Source organism: Heliangelus exortis, chromosome 3 (assembly GCF_036169615.1).
Source record: "Heliangelus exortis chromosome 3, bHelExo1.hap1, whole genome shotgun sequence".
NCBI lineage: Eukaryota > Metazoa > Chordata > Aves > Apodiformes > Trochilidae > Heliangelus > Heliangelus exortis.
This window is the reverse complement of record NC_092424.1, coordinates 34,683,916-34,704,737: the sequence shown is the minus strand read 5'-3', so window position 1 is coordinate 34,704,737 and position 20,822 is coordinate 34,683,916. Positions and strand designations below refer to the sequence as shown.

The 20,822-nt window shown below is 42.5% G+C and overlaps 1 long non-coding RNA gene across 1 annotated transcript; it reads left to right on the top strand.

Moving 5' to 3' along the window:
- The first annotated feature begins 1,447 nt into the window (after positions 1–1,447).
- On the top strand, positions 1,448–20,770 carry LOC139794473 (uncharacterized). Its single transcript, XR_011725125.1, has 2 exons — positions 1,448–1,694; positions 20,597–20,770. It is a non-coding gene; the product is annotated as an uncharacterized lncRNA (long non-coding RNA).
- Positions 20,771–20,822: the final 52 nt, after the last annotated feature.

Here is a 20,822-nt window from a genome sequence, read left to right as displayed (position 1 = left end):
GATCCCTTGTACTGGCTGACTGAACCTCCAGCCTAGTGACCCTTAGGAAGAACACAACTGGACCTATCAATTGGCTTGGCCTGGTGTAGAAGTTACTTTAAAGACAAGCTTCATCTTGCAGATATAGGAGTCCATGGAACAGACTGAAATTTGGTGCTCACAAAGCAAAGATTGTGACAGTTCAGATTCCGGGCACAGAAGCTGCTGCAAGAAAAGAGGCTCCCCTGGGGCTGCCTTGGCCAGCATGGAGCCAAAGGAGTCATGCAGACTGTGAATGGATCACTTCTGCTTGCCTGCAAACTTCTTCCAGACAAGCCCTCCCTCTTGCATGCATCTTGCATCCAAACTCTAACAGCGGAGTCCTAAGGAGGACTTGGAAGGAAATATGATGGATTAGGTGATGACCCTCCCAGCCCCAGGCAGTTGCAGACATCAGAGAGCAGCAGTTTGATGTCAAGTTGTAAAACAGCCCAGCAGTACTGCCTAGAAATCATAGAATCATAGAATTGGCTGGGCTGGAAGGGATCTCAGAGATCATCAAGTCCAACCCTTGATCCACTACCGCTGCAGTTACCAGACCATGGCACTGAGTGCCACATCCAGGCTCTTTCTAAATATCTCCAGGGACGGAGAATCCACCACTTCCCGGGGCAGCCCATTCCAATGTCTGATCACCCTCTCCGTAAAGAAATTCTTTCTAATGTCCAACCTAAACCTCCCCCGGCACAACTTGAGACCGTGCCCTCTTGTCTTGCTGAGGGTTGCCTGGGAAAAGAGACCAACACCCCCCTGGCTACACCCTCCTTTCAGGGAGTTGTAGAGAGTGATGAGGTCTCCTCTGAGCCTCCTCTTCTCCAGGCTGAACAGCCCCAGCTCCCTCAGCCTCTCCTCATAGGATCTGTGCTCGAGTCCCTTCACCAGCCTGGTTGCCCTCCTTTGGACCTGCCCCAGGACCTCGATATCCTTCCTGAACTGAGGGGCCCAGAACTGGACACAGGACTCGAGGTGTGGCCTCACCAGGGCTGAGTACAGGGGCACCTCTCACAGCCCAATATGCCCAGCCCGATTGTACTGGATGTTTCTGCTGACCTACACTCATCTGGGGAACACCAGGGCTGGCATAACCCCTTAACAACAAAAAAAGACACTTTTCATGAAACAAGGTCAATTAAAATCCTGACTGAGGTCCCCAAGCTGTCACCACTGAGAGTCTACAGTAAGTGCAGGTTACATTTCTCAAAGTCACTCCTCAGCACAGCTCTTAAAAAAGACCCTCCCTGGTGAGAAGAACAGCCCCCTAGCCAGGGGTTTAGCTACCAAGACAGCAAAAGCAGCATTTCTTGCCAACAACATGCTTCATCAGCAAGATCACAGGCAGCCAGCAACACCATCAGCTGACAAAAAAAAAAAAAAAAAAAAATCAAAGGCAGCCTAGATCTCCCTCAACTTTCTCTTTCAACACGATGTTGAAATCAGCTCTTAAGCTTGTAACGTATGTTCATGTTCTGTCTCTTTGTCCTTTCAGATATTACCTCCCCACTGAGGCAAAGCCTCGAGCATGAGGATCACCCATCCAACTTCCATGGCTACATGTGAGAGCACCTTACACTGCAATGCAGCCTCAAAGAGGCCAGGAAAGCTCCATGAGGTGTAAAGCTTTTGGAAGAGAGCCTAGACACAACAGTGAGGAAGAGGTAAGAGAGGCAAGACCTACACAAAGCTTGGCAGCATCCTAATGCACTTAATTTCTTTAGATAGGTTTATTAATGGTATCTTTTCATATCATCAGGTCTTAGGAAGTTCAAGTATAACCTGGGGTAAACAAGAAAGACTCATGTGAATGCTTTAAGTCCCATCTAAAATATTAAAGTAATTTTTACAGCTAAACATTATAACTATTTCAAAATGTTTCTTCAAATATAAATACTGTAATTATGTTAAAACATAAGATTATTTCTCTCAATTTAACAAGTCCTTGGTATTGTCTGCATGTTTTAAAAAAAAAAAAAAAAAAAAAAAAAAGGTTTAGCTGGGTCAGAATGAAAGCATAAAATGCCTTGAGGCCTGTGCCAGCTTAATTTAAATTGCAGGGTGCAAGGTCTCCAGCTGAAGGGGGAGAGCAACCCAGCTGCTTGTCTTGGTGCCTGCAGGTACTGGGAAACCCATCCCAAGGCTTTAAGTCCAAAACTGCAAACCTGGGAGATGGTCCACCCTATCCCTTTGCCCCCCTGGCAGCTCCTATTTCCTTCTGCCTGGGCCTTGGTTCCCTTCTCCAAGACACCAGGGGAAGCTGATCCCTTCCCCTTCATTACCATCAGCAGCCTCCTTGCTCAGGGACTAAGGATTTTAATTTGTCTGGCTCTTAGGTGCTTTTGGAGCATTTTACCCGTGTCTGAATTAGGAGAGGCTTCTGAGAGGGGAATGCAGCTGCAGCAATCAGCCAGAAACCTGTGCAGGGGCCTAGGGTCATGTACTCACATGACTTGGGACTGTTTCCCTTGAGCTTTTTACACAGACTCAGTCCCCTTTCCCTTGCAGTTATGGTGTGCATGAACAATGCACCCTGTGTGCACGTTTTCCATTTACAGCAAAAACTGTTTTTACAACATTTTTAATATGTCATTTACAAGGGTTCTGGCTTGGACTGAAACTGATCCCCTCAGAAGCTGAGCAAGTGGACTGGCTGAAGGTATTGATGAAGGGCAAGGTGGGAGACAACAGGCAGGGTGAAGGCTCTCAGGGCTCTGAGAGACCCAACATCTACCACAACAGCCCAGAAGAAGCAATAAGAAAGTGGCACCATTCCTCTCAGCCAGCATTATCCCCAGAAGAGCTTGCTCATTTCCAGAAGTGACCTCTTTTGGGGATATGTTGGGACTGAGTCAAAAGCAGAAGCAACCAATGGCTACAGTAGTGTTTGAATCAAATTTGTTTGTGACCTTTTCTTCTCCCAGAAAACTGCAAAAAAGGCTAGAAACAGTGAAGTGGAGAAAAAATTAAGCATTTTAGTTAAATAGTTGGGGGGGAAAATACCTACCTGATTATTTTACAATAGAAATATATTTTTAAAGAGAATGCTCATGAAAAGCAACATTTAATTTAGTAGCATCAAGCAGCCCAGTTTACCACCATTTGAGGTCCCTAAGTGATCTCTTCAAATTCTCAGATTATATCATACCCAAATTCCAACTCTTTTCTCAACTTAGATGAAGATTCAATAGGAAAAGATAATATAAACTTCCTGTCCTACAAACTTGCAATTGAAGCAGCAGGGGAACAAGGCAGCACTGTATAATGAATCTGATCAGCAGACACAGTGTTCAAGACTCCCTTGCTGTGATACATATTATGAAATGGAAGACTTGTATGACTTGGTTTTATAGACATACATTACAAGATGATGCAATCTCCACTTCAAGTGCTGACAAAAGGCACTTAATCACAACTTTGAGGATTCTTTACAGAAATGTTGCTACAGTATTAAGTGCAGAGAAATGCTTCAGAGCTCTCTAGAAAGCCTAAGATAATTCCTTCACAGGTTGAAGCACACAATACAAGTGCAGAAATCTGAAAGGTTCCCAGACACCACTTTATAAGGAGTCACTTAGGAGGGTGTATACGTCTTAAAATAATAATGAATGTAGAGGGTTTTAGCCCTTCAGAAACACCTTGTCCCTCCTAGAAGCAGCTCAAGGATCCTTAGTTTGATCCCCACTTTGATCTGCTTTATAACATAATTCCATTGGGTGCCAAAGCACAGTCAGCACTAATGGATGCTTAAAGGCACTTGGGCAGCACCTGACAGCACAGGGCTCCTGGCAGCTGGTGGGATGCTCCTGCTGGGCTCCACATTTGTGGAACATGTCCCCAGGAGACACGTGTGATCATGGCCATGAGACTACAGTTCCTGCCTCTCTGTTCCCAGCCACGCCAGGACTACCAGAGGGAGGAGTTTGCTTTGCACAAGCAGCACCAGGACTGAGGCCAAATCGTGTCCTGCTCCCAGGAGCGAGGGAAACCTCCAGGCAGGAGACAAGCTCCTGAGCCCACTCACTCTCTGGGTGAGATCTCAAACCACCTCTTGAGATATTTCTTTCACCAGGACAGCTTAGTGACTATAATTCATCTGTGTACGAAGCCTATACCTCTGTCTGCCACCTAGAAATGTTGCATTTCTCAGCTGCACCTATTTGCAGTGGCTAAGCTGATGGAAGGCTACTCCAGATGCTTGGGAAAGAAAAAAAGAGCTCATCTAGCTGTTCCTTCAATCCTTTGAGCTCTGATGTTAGAAAGGATTTGAGATGGAAGCTGCAGGACTGCACAATTCTGAACTTGAGAGTTGCATTAGGGAGGACATTCTCAACACTGCAAATGTGCTTTGGCACACCAAAGGCATAGAGAGAGATGCCAGAAATAGCTTGGAGGCCTTACTTTGCATTGTATTATTTTTTATTTGCATAAAGGTTTTCCTTCGGTTCAGCCATTTCGTCTGTCTCTTGTTTCAATGTGCTGAAGCAGCTTTTTTTTTTTTTTTTGATTATTTCCCAATAGCAATTCCTGGGAACCACGAAGGGCGAGGCAGCCCATAGCTTTCACATTTCTCTTGGCATATTGATTACCAATACTGCCAACTGCATTCTACATGTAGAAACAGGTTTCTAAGAATGCCAGGACTCTTAAATAAAACACTATAGCTCAGTAAACTTCCATTGTCTAGACACATTTTTTAAAAATCTGTGCAAAAGTTTTTCCTTATTCCACTCCTGCTTTTCTCCAGATCCAAATGTCAACATTAGAATTTTAAAACTGAAAAAAGCATATTTCCATGTGTTTTGCTGCTCAACCATACTCTGGCAATGGCCTAAATACTCAGTGATGGCTTTACAGAGGGATGGGAAAGAAGCCTTCTTTATCTCATCTCTGCATAAATTTTAAGCAATATTTTTGCTTAAAATTAGTCAACAACTTGAACAAGAGATGATGGCACATAAAATTATGTAAATAACTGTATTTCATATCAATTAACCATAGCAGCAGAGAGGAAATGAAAGCGTATGTGCATAGGCAATAATACAGTAAAAAATGACATTGCAGGAGTGAATTCTCATAACATAGCACCCAGAGGTGTTCCAAGTGAGGTCACCTGTGCAAATTTTATTTGCCCTCCTTGCACATTTACCTTACAATGGAGCCTCACATTTCGTTTTCATTTTTCTATCACAGATAAGTCATGCTTAGCCGGGGTGGCACTGGGTAAAAAGTTATTCAATGTTTGATCCTTATCAGTTTGCTGGCCCATATCTTAGGTACTATGCATGGTTCCAGTGCTTCTCTGTACATAGAACCATTCATTTTCATATAGCTCTCAGTGAGGGCAAACCCTCATGCTTGTCCTATAGATCCTCACTGCTTGCAGCCTTTAACCATGCAACCCCTTGGTGAGACAAAGGAGTGGTACTTCTCATTTAGGAGATGTGGAAGTGGCCATAGAGATGGTCAGAAGGGCTTTTTTATTTGTGACTTTTTGAGACTGATTCTTCAGAGGCAACTGCACCCACTAACCCTTCCTAGTGCCTCCACCCTGCCTTGCCAGAGGCAGAAGGATCAGCCTTTGCCTGGGGATGAGATGGCCATTTCCTCACAGGACCTGACAGTATCTATGCCCACACGTGGTCACCTCAGCCTGGGCTCCAGCTCAGCATCATCCTGCCCCTGTTGCCACAGCATACGGAGGAGCTGTGGGGAGAGCAGACTGTACTTGTGCTCCAGGCTCTGCCTTGGCTGCCAGTTCATTAATGCACGAAATTCAAAATGCTAATCCAAATCCACAAAGCCACCAGTGCACTGGGGTCAATTAGCTCTTCAGCTGCCTTGCCCTGGACACCACACTGTGACACGCTTGGAAGCATTTGCCAGCTTCCACCACAGATTTCCTGGGAGCAGAAGGATAAGCTCCTTTGCCTTTGGACTTGACTTCAACTAAACTGGACTGATTTTAGAGAGCCCTGAACGGCTCATTCACCACCAAATGCTACTGAATTCAGGAGTCACACTTTTTTACCCACTAATTTCGAGTCATGTCCCAGTATGGCTCTACATTTTCCCTTTGCCATGATGTCAAATTTCTTATTAAGGCATTTTAGGTAGGAGTGCAGTTAGGATGTAGCAGGCTGTGCTGTCCCCAGGTTGGCAGGAAACAACAGTCCCTAGACATTAACATGATGGACATGTCGACACAGAGAAACGTATGGTAGCAATTAAGACAGTATCAACAATTATGCAGAACACAGTTGAGTGGATTAATTTGTTGCCTGGAGTAAAGGCTGCCAGTATGAAGCTGGCTGTCAAGAGACACACTTTCATCTTGTGTGCTGCCTTGTGCCAAATATTATGAAGCCCGTGTGCTCCAAGGATGGTGGCTGCGTTTGTTTGGGGTTTTTTTTCCCCCACCAGAAATCTTGAAGCTGGGAAGGAGCAAAATTAACGCCTCTACATGCTGCCTCCTTTCTTTGTAAAAAAAAAAAAAAATTGAAAAAATCCTCAAATTATTATTCCCAAAGCATTAATAACTAAATAGTAACTGGGAAAGGATGGTCTTTTTCTTGCTCAAAAGGGTTTTCTTTTGCTGAGAAGCTGATGCAATAATTCATTTGTTAAACAGACTTTTTCCTAGTTCTCTAAGCAGAGAGAAGACAAGCCGTGTGTCACTTTTAGTGACACGTTAAGTCGTGTGTCACTTTTTTCCAACCTGCTATTTTCAGTCTGACCAGAAAGATATTTACATCTCTTGCTCCCACCTGCTCTCTGCCAAGGAGGACACAAGATTACCTCTACAGAGTTGTGGCTAAATTCCCCTGCTTTGCCAAATACTTCCCAAATGCTTGGTAAAATACCTTAATTCTAAGGCTATGAGAACAAGTGGCTGGTTTTCTCTAAAAACCTTATGTTTGCAAAATACTATGTAGGTCCACAGCTGTCAGAATATTAAACAGCAAAGAAAATACTAGAACTTGTAAAGGATCACTTGCTGCATTAATAAGCAGCAGCATTTGAATTCCTGCTAAAGCTTTGTACCAGCTGTGCTTTGTCCCAAATCCAATTTAAAAAAATCTGCTTATGCTTGTTCTGACAATATGAAGAATGCTCAACTACCCTTCCTAAACTCTGCAGTTGCTTACAGAGCATATGGTTCCACATCAGGCTCTCATTTCTCCATATTTAGCCTTGTTAAACAACAGCATGCCTACCTGAGATATAAATTACCTTCAGCCTTGGAGTACTGCCATCCTGAGTAAGGAAACTATTCATAGCACTGCACTCCTTAATTTAATGCAGGCAAAAGTCCCCTGCCCATTTACAACCCAGCACATGCTGATAACAGTCATCGATGGAGAAATTCAGTTTTAATCCAACATTACCAGCAAATCAGTTCTCTCAGCAGCAGAGCCATGAAATTTGGGTTTCTGAAGTTTTTTATCATATTTGCCTGATGTCCACAGCCAAGTATTTGTAGAATATTTGCAGTTTGGCAAAATTCCCATCACAAAACCTTCCAAATCTTCCTGTTGAGCCAACAATGTGCCCTTGTGGCCAAGAAAGCCAGTGGCATCCTGGGGTACATTAGAAGGGGTGTGTCTAGTAGGTCGAGAGAGATTTTTCTCCCCCTCTACTCTGCCCTGATGAGGCTGCATCTGGAATATTGTGTCCAGTTCTGGGCCCCTCAGTTCCAGAAGGACAGGGAACTGCTTGAAAGAGTCCAGAGCAGAGTGACCAAGATGACGAAGGGAGTGGAACATCTCCCTTATGAGGAAAGGCTGAGGGAGCTGGGGCTCTTCAGCTTGGAGAAGAGAAGAATGAGGGGTGACCTCACCAATGTTTATAAATATGTAAGGGGTAAGTGCCAGGAGGAAGGAGTCAAGCTTTTCTCAGGGGTGACAAACAACAGGACAAGGGGCCATGGTTATAAAATGGAGCATAGGTGGTTCCATCTAAATAGAAGGAAGAATTTTTTCACTGTGAGGGTGACAGAGCACTGGAACAGGCTGCCCAGGGAGGTTGTGGAGTCTCCTTCCCTGGAGACATTCAAAGCCCACCAGGATGCTTTCCTCTGCAGCCTGTTGTAGGTGACCCTGCTCTGGCAGGAGGGGTTGGACTAGATCTTTCAAGGCCCCTTCCAAACTCTAACTTTCTATGATTCTATGATTATCTTTATTACTACTACTACTCCTTGCATAAAGAAATATCTTCTCAGACCAGACATGGGGCTGTCCTTCCTTAGGGACCACAGTCCTACAGACCTCTCCTATTCTGACACTGATTTTCAAGAAAAAAAAATATTTTTCAGACCTTTCCAGCTTGGCCTAACTTGATCAAAACTGGTCAGCATTTACCAAAGCTTTTAGGGTAAAGAATAGATTGACATTCTAAGAGATCAGGGTACAACAACTCATATATGCGACATATAAGCTGAACTTATATCTGCACTCTTACCTGCTACGAGTAAATGCAAAGGGGCATTCAGCAAACTGTTCACTGGGTGCTGAGTGTGAAGTCTGAGGGTGTTTCTAATCACAACTATTTGCTGATATTGCACTGATAAGATAGGGCACTTAACAGGATACTGAGCCTTCAGAGACATACTTCATGCTTCCCAGCAATGTCTCAACCACTGCACTAAGGAACAGGAAGGAATCTTTGAGGTTATTTCCAGCACCTCCACCAAGCTCTAATGTATTTCTGGGCCCAAGTTCTTTGCCATATTTTTCTAACTTAGGATGAATTATCATTCATTTCAGGAGCCCTGTGCCCAGGGTTGTTTTCTTCCCTGTACTCGGGGATTTGCACAGACCCCAAATTCTCCCAGCAAAGAGACAAAATCTCAACATGCATTTCCTGGAAAGTTATTCCTGTATTCTACAGTTACTCCTGTAGCAGCTCTTCCAGCCACACCACCTTCCTGGTGAATACCAGCCTAGGTCTATGTTGGGTGGGTGACTTCCCCTTGCATGGAGAGGAGAGGCAGTTCTCAAAGTACACAGGCACAGGCTCCCTCCCTTTGGTGGTTTCCCCCTGGAAAGGAGCTCCTCCAAGCACACAGCAGTTCCTCATGCCCATATAGTTCCACCTAAGTAGACAGATGCATCCTGCCCTCCGGCCCGTGGCCACTGTTCCCAAGCTGCACTGCCCCCAAGGCTCCTTATCTGCTATTTCCAAATGCCTCTGACACAGCCTGAGGGGCAGAGGGGATAAGCAGTAATGCCAAGGAGAGCTGAAGAAAAGTCAAAAGGAAAAATTATAACCATTCAGTTGTGCCCAGATATTTTTTCCTCAATAAACTTCAACATCTACCTCGTTAACGATTTTCATGAGGAAAAAAAAACATGTATTCCCTCTTCCTTTTCCTCCTGCTGGCAAATGCAATAAAAAGCTCCACCTGAACACCTCTCCTCTACTACTTTTTTCCCTTTTATTTCATTTTTTCCACTTTTACCATTTTTGAGTTTTCCCAATGTGGAATGTTTTCAGAAATAGCAAGATAATAAAATATCCACATAACAATTATAACAAGATGATATAGGAATAATAACTGGAAGACTTCATTTAGCCTTTTAGATTTAATCACACAAGGAGGAGAAAAATAGGAAACAACCTTCTGAAATATCTACATATTACTTTCTTTAAAAAAACCTCTGAATAATTTTATCTTTGAATAAGTAATTCTGAATATATTGAGATGGGAACCATCTAAAAATTAAGTCCAGTTTTAGGTGAAGCCTCATTTTTTTGTGAAGGAAACATTTCACTGGAGAGAAAAAAGGCCAGGTCACTGTAATGTGATGCCATGTAGACTGTTTCCATACCAATTTAAGGTAGAGACAAGCTTCAGGAGGCCTTGGGTGATGGGAGAAGATACAGGACACAGCATCTTATAACAGCCAATACAGTTATTTTCCAGCACTGATGGAATGGGCATGAACTCCCACATAACCATGAGGAAGACAAGGACAGAGCCCATGTATAAAGCCTATGTCATTTGGGGAAGTGGGAATAAGAAACAGCAAAACAACCCACCTCCAGCCTGCCCTTAAAGAAATGACTCAGCCGTTCAAATATACTAAAATATTAAACATAGTTTAGGTATTGAAGTACTTAAATGTTTTCTTCACAAGGTCTGGAAAACACGAGCTCAAAAGCAACAGCAGTCCTCCTATGAAGCTGGCTCAAGGGCATCTCTTGAGACCTTTTATCCTAGTCTGCACTGGGACTTTCCTTAAGACAGGAGATTGCTGGACAGCCCCTTCCTGGTACCCCCTCTTGGTTGCTGTAATTGAAGATGATGTGGCAGGTTTGCCCAGAAGGCTGAGAAGGTCAGCTGCTTTAAATGCATCTTCTCTACTAGCAGCGAGAATAAGGGGATTTCCTCCCAACAGCAACTTTTTTTCTCCCCCAAAGCTTGCTGGAGGAAATGCAAAGCTACATTGCATCTGCAGCTCCACACGTCTAGAGGGAAAACACCTCCCCACACACATCTCCCTGAGTGGCACACAGCAGCAAGCCCAGGCTGGGTCTCCCACGTCCTCCCCTCAGGGAGCACTCATGTTCCCAGACTCAGCTTCCCAAGGCAACATCTGCAAAGGCATTGCGCTCCCTAGTGTCTTTGCTCTGCTCGGGAAAAACACAAGTATCCCAAGGCGCTGCCGTCATTCCCGACAGCGTGGTGCAAACATCCAGGCAGAGGGATGCCCAAGGTCTGCTATTAGTTAGGAAAGGTTTGCTACCTTATCTGTTTGACTGAACCTTTTGGTGGAAGCTGCTTCAACTAACAGGCTGTGTTCCCCACCCCGGCAGCACACCACCTCCCAGAGCAGTCATTTAAACAAAACCAGGCTTTTAAACCTTACTTGGTAAGGAGAGAACTATTCCAGGAAAGCTTCTGATCCTGCAGTAGGTTCCTGCAGAACCTGAGGGTGCTCCCATCAGCTCCCAAACTGGCTGTCAGCAAAGTGTAACACAGGTTGTTATTTTAAGAGGGGAAACCCTCATGGAGGAGCTGGCTCAGAGATAGCACCAGGGAGTGCTTAGCAAGCCACAGCATGAGTGGTACAAGGGCAGACCCAGGGCAGGCCGAGGGCTCCTCTGGGACCCCTATGGACACATGCTCGTGCAGAACAGCTTAACTCCCACCAAGAAACATGCATGGGGAAAACACCCTGACAAAAACACCAATCCTTCTCTCATTTTTTTCCAGTCATCACTTCACTGGAGGAGGCAAGGGCAGAGCACATCTCTAGCTGTTGAAAGGCAAGCACAAGTCAAAAGGGCAACTGCTTTCATTTGCTCTTAGATGGCTTGCTGGTCCAATTATTACTACATTTTCTACTCTGTTACAGTGCCTCACTTTCTCCCATGCTCTCCCATGCCTCTCTGAGGCTGACAATTTAGGACAGAAATACAGCACATCTCACAGACTTATAGCCTCGGGTCTAACTGCATCTGCCTAAACCGACAAGATCGATGTGGCAATCTGCTGCAGAACATATGAGATTTCCCCTTTCCTCCTCTTTCTCCCCGTTAATATACATTTCACATTAAATTAGCATCTAAAAGGAGGAAGCTCCTCTAGTGCCTGGGAGAACATATTTTCTTGGAGCTTGCAATGCTGGCTGGTGACAGGGGGAAATACACGTGCTCTGTGTAATTGATTTGATGCATGCTGTGTTTCGGTGGGATAAACACACCACCCCCTGGACTCCTTGCATTCCAGCAACTCCAGCCTAAGCTCCTTGTTAAAGCATGTTGGGAGTCCATCAAAGACACTGAGTAGTTTTGACATGAAGATAAATGCTCTTATCTCTAGCTTCCAATATTGCTTCTCTGAATAAACACTCTTGACAGTTTTTGCTGTTTAAGTTGCTCATCAGCTGGGGAGAGGAATAGAGGTAAGCTGTTTTAACCCACCTTATTTCAGCAAATTTCTCTGCTGGGAGAATAAGCTGAGCTTGTCACCAAACCAGATGACTTCCACTGGGACACAGCACCACATGCAGGCAACACTCTTAAGCACCTGAATAAACCTGCAGCTTAAGCTTATCTGTTACTTTATAGCAACAGACAGGCTTATAGTGTGTCCCAAATGGACATTCATCTTCAGAACCTCAAATACGATTGCAACACACCAGCAAAACTACACAAATAGTACTACACTGCTGAGTAAATTTATTATTTTACATCCAGGCAAATTCTAAAACATCACTAAGTACCTTTTAGAAGGCCAGTGCAAGAACCCCAGGTCGTCCACCTCTTGCTGTAGTGAGCTGTCCCAAGCTGTAACTCAGCCTCTCACCCCAGAACATGGGAGTGAAAACCCTGCTTAGAGCTTTCCATCTCCCTTTGCTGGGAGGCCAACTGCAAACCACAAACCTGACCACAGTGGCACAGCTCACCTGGAGTCCAGGAAAAGCCCCACTGATTTAAATGGATTGCACTCTCCGCATCTCGACAGATTAAATAATTATTCTCATGATAAAAAATGCTGAACATGCCTACTTTAAAGATCTCATTGAACTCAGGCAAAGTAAACATACATTAAAGTTGCAATTATTTCAAGTCCTGTGGCATGGGGTGAGTTTTAGGGCCAAAACAGTATTTTAGGCACCATAAATCCAGACAACATGTATTTAATACAATGGAACAGGCTTTGACAGCAAAAATGGAAAAGATTTATGAAACAAAATATCTTGAAGAGTACCTTGCCAGAAGGAATAAATAAAATGCCTTAAATATATCAGGAGGGAGATGCCTAGGGAATAAGTAGGTCTCTGACTGCCCCAGGAAATAAAGGGAGCACTCAAGTAGGGGCATTGCAACAAGACAAACACCACCTTTGAATTCAGTGTTCACACTGGGGTAGGACTGGGGTTAGACAAAGGCAGAAGAAATAGCTCTTCTGGAGGTCTCTGTCTATGCTGAGATGCTACCCAGCACACAAGAATTCAATAAATAAGAGGAGCGCTGGGAAACTTCACGATACCCCATTGAAATTAATCATATGGACTAAGAGCAGCATTCTAAATGCACTGGCCAACCAAGTAGCTGAGTTCCTGAAAGAGAGGGAGCCAAATTATATCTGCCCTCTAGAAAAGGGCCAAGATCACTGTGGGATGAATCCAACAATTACAGAATGCCCAAATTTAGAATAACAGATGAGAAAAGCCATGTAGCTTGAGGAGAAAACCCCTCAGGCCAAATGGAGCGCCAGAAATTTAAGTCAGTGAAGTTACTCTGAATTTCTAATGGAAAAATCCCATTTTGATATTGGCCAGAGCAGTTTCTAAGAGCCTTTGAGCTCTGGCAATAAAATATTTGGCTGCACAAATCAACAAGCCTGCATCTATACCCAGTTCTGAGAGTGTCAAGAGTGGAGAGTCACAGGGTTGTCTAAACCAGACCATATTACTTAATAATTTCTGCTAAACGTATCAGACAGAAGATAAACTCTGCCTTATTGGACTGATTGAAAAGTCACATAGGCTATATACATGCTTACATTTCAGGATTAAGTTTTTAACTTACTATAAATGGAATCCCATCCCCTCTTAACCCCACAAAACACTGCACACAAAGCAACCTAAATTTAATCCTATGTGTGGAAGACAGTATGCTTCTGGTGCTGCACACTAACCATTAGAGTACATTGCCTCAGCAAGAGCAAATACCCTTTGTATCCATTAGTTACAGTGACTTCTAGTGTCTGAACTCACACAGAACAGACAGAAATGGTGACACATTCAGAAAAAGCACGAATGTGCTTGGAAAAACATGGAAAACCAGTGTGTACTTCTCTGTCCTTTACATAGGATTGTGTCTAGCAGCTGAAAAGAGTGATGATCCAAACAACCATGTGTAGAGGCATTTGGGGATCACAAGCAATAGAGACATAGACCTTGGCAGAGGTTGCTACACTGCCAAATTTATTATCTCTCTCTCAAGACTCTAGACATTTCACTGTGTAGAGATATGGTGGAAACACCAAACAGAACACTGTGTCTCTGGTTTCAAGCTTAGAAAAAACAACTGTTGAGTAATTTCTGCATGAAACTAATAGTCGAGTTTGATTTCTCTCTCCCCTTTTACAAGTTACAGAAAGAGAGAAAACATTACCAAAATTTTTAGAGAGCAAGTTTTTAAACCACTGCATTTCGTGTTTTAAATCCCACATTGCCCTGACTTTTATTTCAGGCCACTGACAACTAACATATAGCAGAAAATTTCCCTAGGGCTACAAAGAATTATCTAGTGAGAACAAACTCTACCCAAAAAAGAAAAAATAAAGCCACTGATTTTGATTCTTCAGCTTCTCACTGTGAGGCTGAGGAAGTCCCTCACCACTTCCACAAAGAACAGAGGAAGTATGCTTTGAAAGTGGTTTGGCCATGCTGGTATAGACACACTGCTACGGGGTGGGTTTCTGCAAATCCACGCTTGGACAAACAGCCAAATTGAAGTGAGCAGGATTGCTTGAGTTGCCTGTGGGCTCCTACGTTCCCATCTGGCCTAAATTATTTCCACGTGTATGTCTCTGTGCCCAGAGCTGATGTTAAGACCCCCCCACACACACATCTGATAATTGAGACTGATAATTAACAGTCTTTGTGAGTACCCTTTGAATTCATTTCCAGGGTTCTTTGTTCTTACAGCTTTGTAGGAAACTGATCTCCTTTGTATTATAACACAATCAGAAATCCACTTTGGCACAGGAGCAAATACTGACTCCCTCTGCCTCTAGTAGTAGCATGCATTTTTATACACAAATTCACCTGCAGTGACCATAAAGCAGTAACAGGTCTCCTAGGCAATGTTATGGTACGTATGCTGGCACAGGATACATGCTGGTGTGTTTTAGGAAACAGAGACTTGGAGATAAGGGATAATAAAATGAAGATAAATAACTCCTCATCTAATTCTTCAAAGGCAAAACCACTCAGAAAAAAAATGTTGATAGACTGCCGCCTTATAGGAATTTCCTCCCATTCTGCATTTGGCATCAAGTTTTTTCTGATTTCTTTACTCAAGCCTATTTTCCTTCAGGGAAAATACATTACAGTTAGAACATCGCCCATTATTTCATAATATGTATTTATGAAGTTAATCACACTCGTGTCTCTCAAGGCGTCTGTTAATCTGGGCTGGTAAATTCCTAATTATATTTACAGGACAGCAACATTAATCCTGAATCCTAGTACAGTGGGTTGCCATACTTAATGTTCAAGGAAGGAACATGTTCTTTAGGCAGGATCAGTGAGGGCTGTCTGGTACTGCAGTAGGAAATTTGCAGCATACACTGGAACAATTGCCAATCATGATGGCAAATACATAACTCGTCATATTTTTAACACAAAGCCTACAGCACCTCAGCACAGGTCTTACCTTTCAACTAAACCACTGCAACTCAGGGATGCTACAGAGCCAAAAATTAAGGTCCAAGCTGTGCTGAATTTGTTTAAGAAAAAAATAAATTACAGCATAGTGGCACTTCACAGCAGACTCTAGCTTTTCTCACTGATACCTCTGGTCTATTAAACATGTCAAAACACAGTCTGTATTTGCCTTTTGATGTAGATAATGCAGTTTAAAACCAACACTTTACCTGCACAGTCGCACACTCGGTGCATTTCTAATTAGAGCTGCTGCTGGAGCATCCCCAGGTTTTTTTAAATACTGCTGTAAAAAATCCTGCAGCTGTAAATTCAGTATTTCATAAAGGCAGGCAATAACTGGTAGACAGTCTGAGGGAAAAATTTGCTCTCAAGTCCTGTAATAAAGCATTTCAAGGAGAGAGAGGACAAGCAAGCAAGCAGTCTGGCTTAGATCCTTCGATCCTACCTCCTTCATGGGAACAATGTGGCATGCAGGAAAGGAATTACTTGATTTTAAGCAACACCTTTATAGTAAAATCCCTTTAGACTTCCTCTAGTCTCCAACATCATTTAAGACATTCTGGTTACATGAGAAAACCCATTTTCAAATGACAGGTAGAAATTTTACATATCAAAAACAGCAGACAGCACAATGGTGCAAGTAGCCAATGTGTACCCACAAATAGCAAGTCTCTGGCATAAACAATTGAACATGTAATAAAGAAAGAATTAAGTGCCCTTTGAAACTTCAGAGAGTCACTTCACACTTTCTTCTCACTACTTGATGAGAACTTGAGCCAAGTTTGCTTTGTCTGGAAACACAGCAAAGAGCTGAAATCTAATTATGGAACAAAATAAATATGGAGCCAAATCCACATCCCAGCAGAGAGATAATGTAGATTGCAGTGGTATTACACTAATATCCCCATGATGATTGAAGCTAAAGACTCTAAACCAAAACTCTGCTTCTATGCCTTGATCTTAGGCAGAGAGATTTGTGGGATTTCCAGTCATTCTCACAATCATTTACACTCACAAGGGGGAAATGTTGTTGAAGAACAAATAAAGGAAACCTACTGATGTTGACCAGACAACACAATATGTACCTTTACATTCAGCAAAGCTTCAGAGAAGAGGAAGAGTTTGCTCTTGTTTGGAAATCCAAATTTAGGCATCCAAATGTATATCAAGAGAATCCAAATATCTGGCCACAGCTTAGGGCACGCTGCTACAGCTCCCACTTAAATTGCACTGAAGTTTTGACACTCACACTTTTGAAATTAGGCATTTATGTAACTATTCAAATAGGAATTTAGAAAACAAAAATAATTAAGAAAAAAAAAAACAATCTAGTTATTAATTTCTTAGCTAGATAGCAGTCCTCTTTGCCTTGTGACTTTTGGTTTTTTCCTAAATGACCAAATTACTAGTGTTATCCTCCATCACTCTCAGGGTTTGTTCTTGAACTAATTGCAAAGAAACAGCTATTACAAGTAACTGGCAGCAGCATGCAATAGCAAAATAAGTCCTGCTTTCCCAGGGTTTACAATTATGCTGATGCATGGCACCTTAAAGGTAACTTTTTAATACTGTGCCATCTTTGGATTCTCCAACAAAAAGAGAAAGCACTGGTGCTATCAGGGCTAACATCCCATGAAGCATTTTGCAAGAGTTACACTGAGTACAGGGAAAGCATCTGGTGTGATGCCCAGGGAACACAAACAGCCCTACCATCCAGGGGAGCTCAGCTCTACAAAACAATCTCTGGAAAAGCTTCAATCTCTGTAAAGAGTTTGGTCTTCAACTGGCTAAACACCTTGATTTAGCAAAACAACCAGACTCTACCAGTAGAGAAGGACAGACACATGCAGCAAGTGCTTTATTCCTTCCCATAAACAGCCTTCTGGAGGAACCCACTGTAGTGATGAAGCCTCTCTAATTAGTTTGGGTTGTACAAGTAATATTTAGACAGCTAAAATTACTGCAGAGATCACCATGCCTACCAATGCAAGAAAAGATGAGACCAGGGCTGAAGCCAGCATATTCTCTGCCATAAAAATCCTTCCACACGTACTCCCTGAAAGGGGCAGAGATCTGCAAAGCAAGTCTAGAGCCCAAGCAGGATTCTCAGTGCATATTTCTGCACAGAGAAGAGTGCAGCTATTCCAACTACACACCAGACAAAATTTGCTGAGAATTACTGATAGTGTCCACCACATCCCCAAGGACCCCCTGAAAACAAGTCTTAAGCCTGAATGAGCCTCAATTCTTGCTCAGACTTGCAGGTGTGATTGAAGCAGAATTTATCCCCAACAAGGTCTGGAAGCAAAGGATTTCGGCTTTGGATGTGGAAGCAAAGGATCATCATTTTGCTGACAAAGCTCGTCATCAGACAAATGTAAAAAGGCACCCAGGCTGTTTGTAGCATTATAACGTAGCATTTACTTCCTATTCCAAATCCATCTTTTGAAAGTAAGGGGTATCTGCACTGGTCATGCAGAGAGTCCTTTAAGAGTATGCCAAGGATCTGCTCAGAAGTGAGAACCAGGCTCAAAATCCATCCATTCACACAGTAACTTACTTATGCATCACAAAAATTTTGATTACTTTTGCAATTACAAATGGTAAAACTTGTTTAATAGCTAGTAAGTTGTTCTCACTAAATGCTAAGTACAGCAAGAAGAAAATCATCCCACAGATGCAGTGACTGGCTTTTTTTTTTTTTTTTAACTGCTGATTATTTTAGTTTTAAGCATAAAACCAAGATATACTAAATGCATGGAATGACTGCAGCGATACACAATGCTTGAAACAGGACCCTGGCATAAGTTTCATCAGCAACAATAATTGTTTACCAGACACAAATACAAATATCCTGTAGGTGTTAAATGAACACCAGGGACTAGTGTACAAGTGACACAGAGAAAAGAGTGGCCTAGGGTATAGCAAGCCAGAAGCACAGCTGTGAAATTGCTCTGACAGACACTGGCACAGATAATAACATGATCCTTTCAAGCACAGATATTAGTGTCTTCATGGCATTTGTAATTTGTTAAATTTCCCAATCTGTCACTTCATTCTGAGGACATGAGGAGAAAACAAGACTGTGCTCTGCTTGCCTGTACATATCTTCACTCACCAGCACTTTTTACATATTTTACGGCACATCTGCTGAAACACTGGGCAGGTTTTAAGGGGCAAGAGCAGAGTCATATCTGATGCTTGCACTTATGACCACATAAGGGACAGCAGAACTGGCATGGGAGGGAAAACACCATTTGTGAGATTCCACACCAGCACATTCAGAAATAGAGCAACCGGGATTCAGGTGCAAAGATAAACCACTGGCACTGTCTAAATGAACTGTGTTTCTGAAATGCAAACTGTAAAAAAACCTGCTGATATTTAATTTTGTTAGATATACTGCATCTGGTGTTTATGGCTTAGTGTTTGCTGCCAGAGCACCCCAGGAGTTTCGGTCTGGGAGCCAAGCCAGTGTCTACCAACTTAGTTGGACTACTGTGGGTACACAAGGATCTAATATTCCTCTGGTGTAAAGCTTTCAGGCATTCTCTCAGAGATGTTTGTTTTATTTATAGGTAGTATGTGGAGAGAAATAAAAGAGTCATTTAATATGCTGTGCAATTATGGGCTCATTTCTTCCAGTTTCACATTGCAGTAGCTTATTTTGAAGCACAGAGAAGAGAAGCACCAGAACCTGGTTATTTCTACCTTAACCACTTATATGTAGCTAGAGAAAGAGACAAAGAAATTCAGCCTTCTCATCTAAAAAAAAAAAAAAAAAAAAAAAAAAAAAGGAAGAGGCTAAATACAACTTCATCACAAAAGCTGGACACTCGGATTATTTCTACAGTCACATAACATGTGAACAGTCACATGTTTTTCCTTCTTCCACTCCTTACAGCACAGATTTATACCCCTCTGTTAACAGAAAGCTCTGACTTGTTAGTGAAGATAGCCTATTGTTCTGATCCTGGAATTTTTAATATTCTCTTCTGCTTGAAGCTCAAGTAGATACTCTCCAACCTTCCCTACAGAGAGTAAGACTTCTGTTCATCACATTGAATGAAAAAAAAAATGCATGCCTCGGTCTAAAGAAAATTAAAATTAAACAGAATTAGTTAAAACAAACACACTATATTCCATCTTCAGGGAATATTTTAAGCATCTGTGTAGACAAAAATATTAAAAGCATGCATGAGTTTATTTTGTTGGGACGTGTAGGGTGCTTGGCCATCTGCTGAGAATGTAAGGCTGCCAAATATCACAGATTCACACCTTGAGTCTGGAAATTGAGTTCACATGGCAAATCCATGCATTTCTTGTGGCGTCTGCATTCCACCAGCCCTTCCTTTACCTACTGCTCAGTTTTACACTTCACTGACTGCTAAGCTGGATTGCTTTACAGTTTTTGAATGAGTAAAGTCCAATTTTGCAAAGCCCCACTGGCTGCCACAGAGCTGCTGGCAGGATACCTGACTGTATGCTTGACAGATTTTCAGAATTGGGGAACATAAGAAAATCAGTGTTTGGGAGATCAGGGCTTCTACTCAAAGCCACTGGCATCAGGAAAAGGCACAACATTGTGCAGTTCAGGGAAAATTCTTCCCTTCTTTCTTTCTAAAAGAGTAATCAAAAGGAAAATCCTTTAAGGCTGAATTTTTACAGGCCACCAACTTATAATATGAAAAAAAACCCAAAACCAAAAACCAACAAACTAGAGACTTCCATGAATGTCTGACTTAATCAAAACCCTGCCATACTTTAATTCATATCAACCTGTTCCTTGTGTCTAATTACCTGGGATTACAGGCTTTGCATTCCACTCATTTAAGGGGTGTTAGCTAGATCAAGATCAAGGGAACAACAGTAAAATCAGGTTTCAGGCAATCTCATTGAAAATCTTGCACTTACACAACAAAGCCTGTTGTTCTCTCTGCCTCCAAGGAAACACATCCAGCATCCCTTTAAATTCTGGAGTATCTTTTATTACTTCTCCCTTCTACTCTGCTGCCACTATTTTAAACCCATTTCCTCTTCATTTCTTCTGCGGGTCTTTAGGTGGGTTTTTGCTTGGGTTTTTTCATCTGTTTTTATATTGTTTTGGGGTTTTGTTGTTGTTTTGCTTTATTGGGGTGTTTTGTTTTGCTTTAATACAGATTCCTGGTGTCATACCCATGCTTGAAGAAGTCCTTTGAAAGCATCTATCGGCATCTATACGGCATCAGCTCCAAAGACAAATGGATTTTTCAGCACTCCTGTTTGTTTAGGCATCCTTCTCTGCAGTTGTCCCAGTGGGATAGAAAGAAATTAAATCTATACTAAGCTTTAAATTATTTAGCCAGAGATAATTGAGTTTGGGAAGTCATACTAGAGAATGATCAC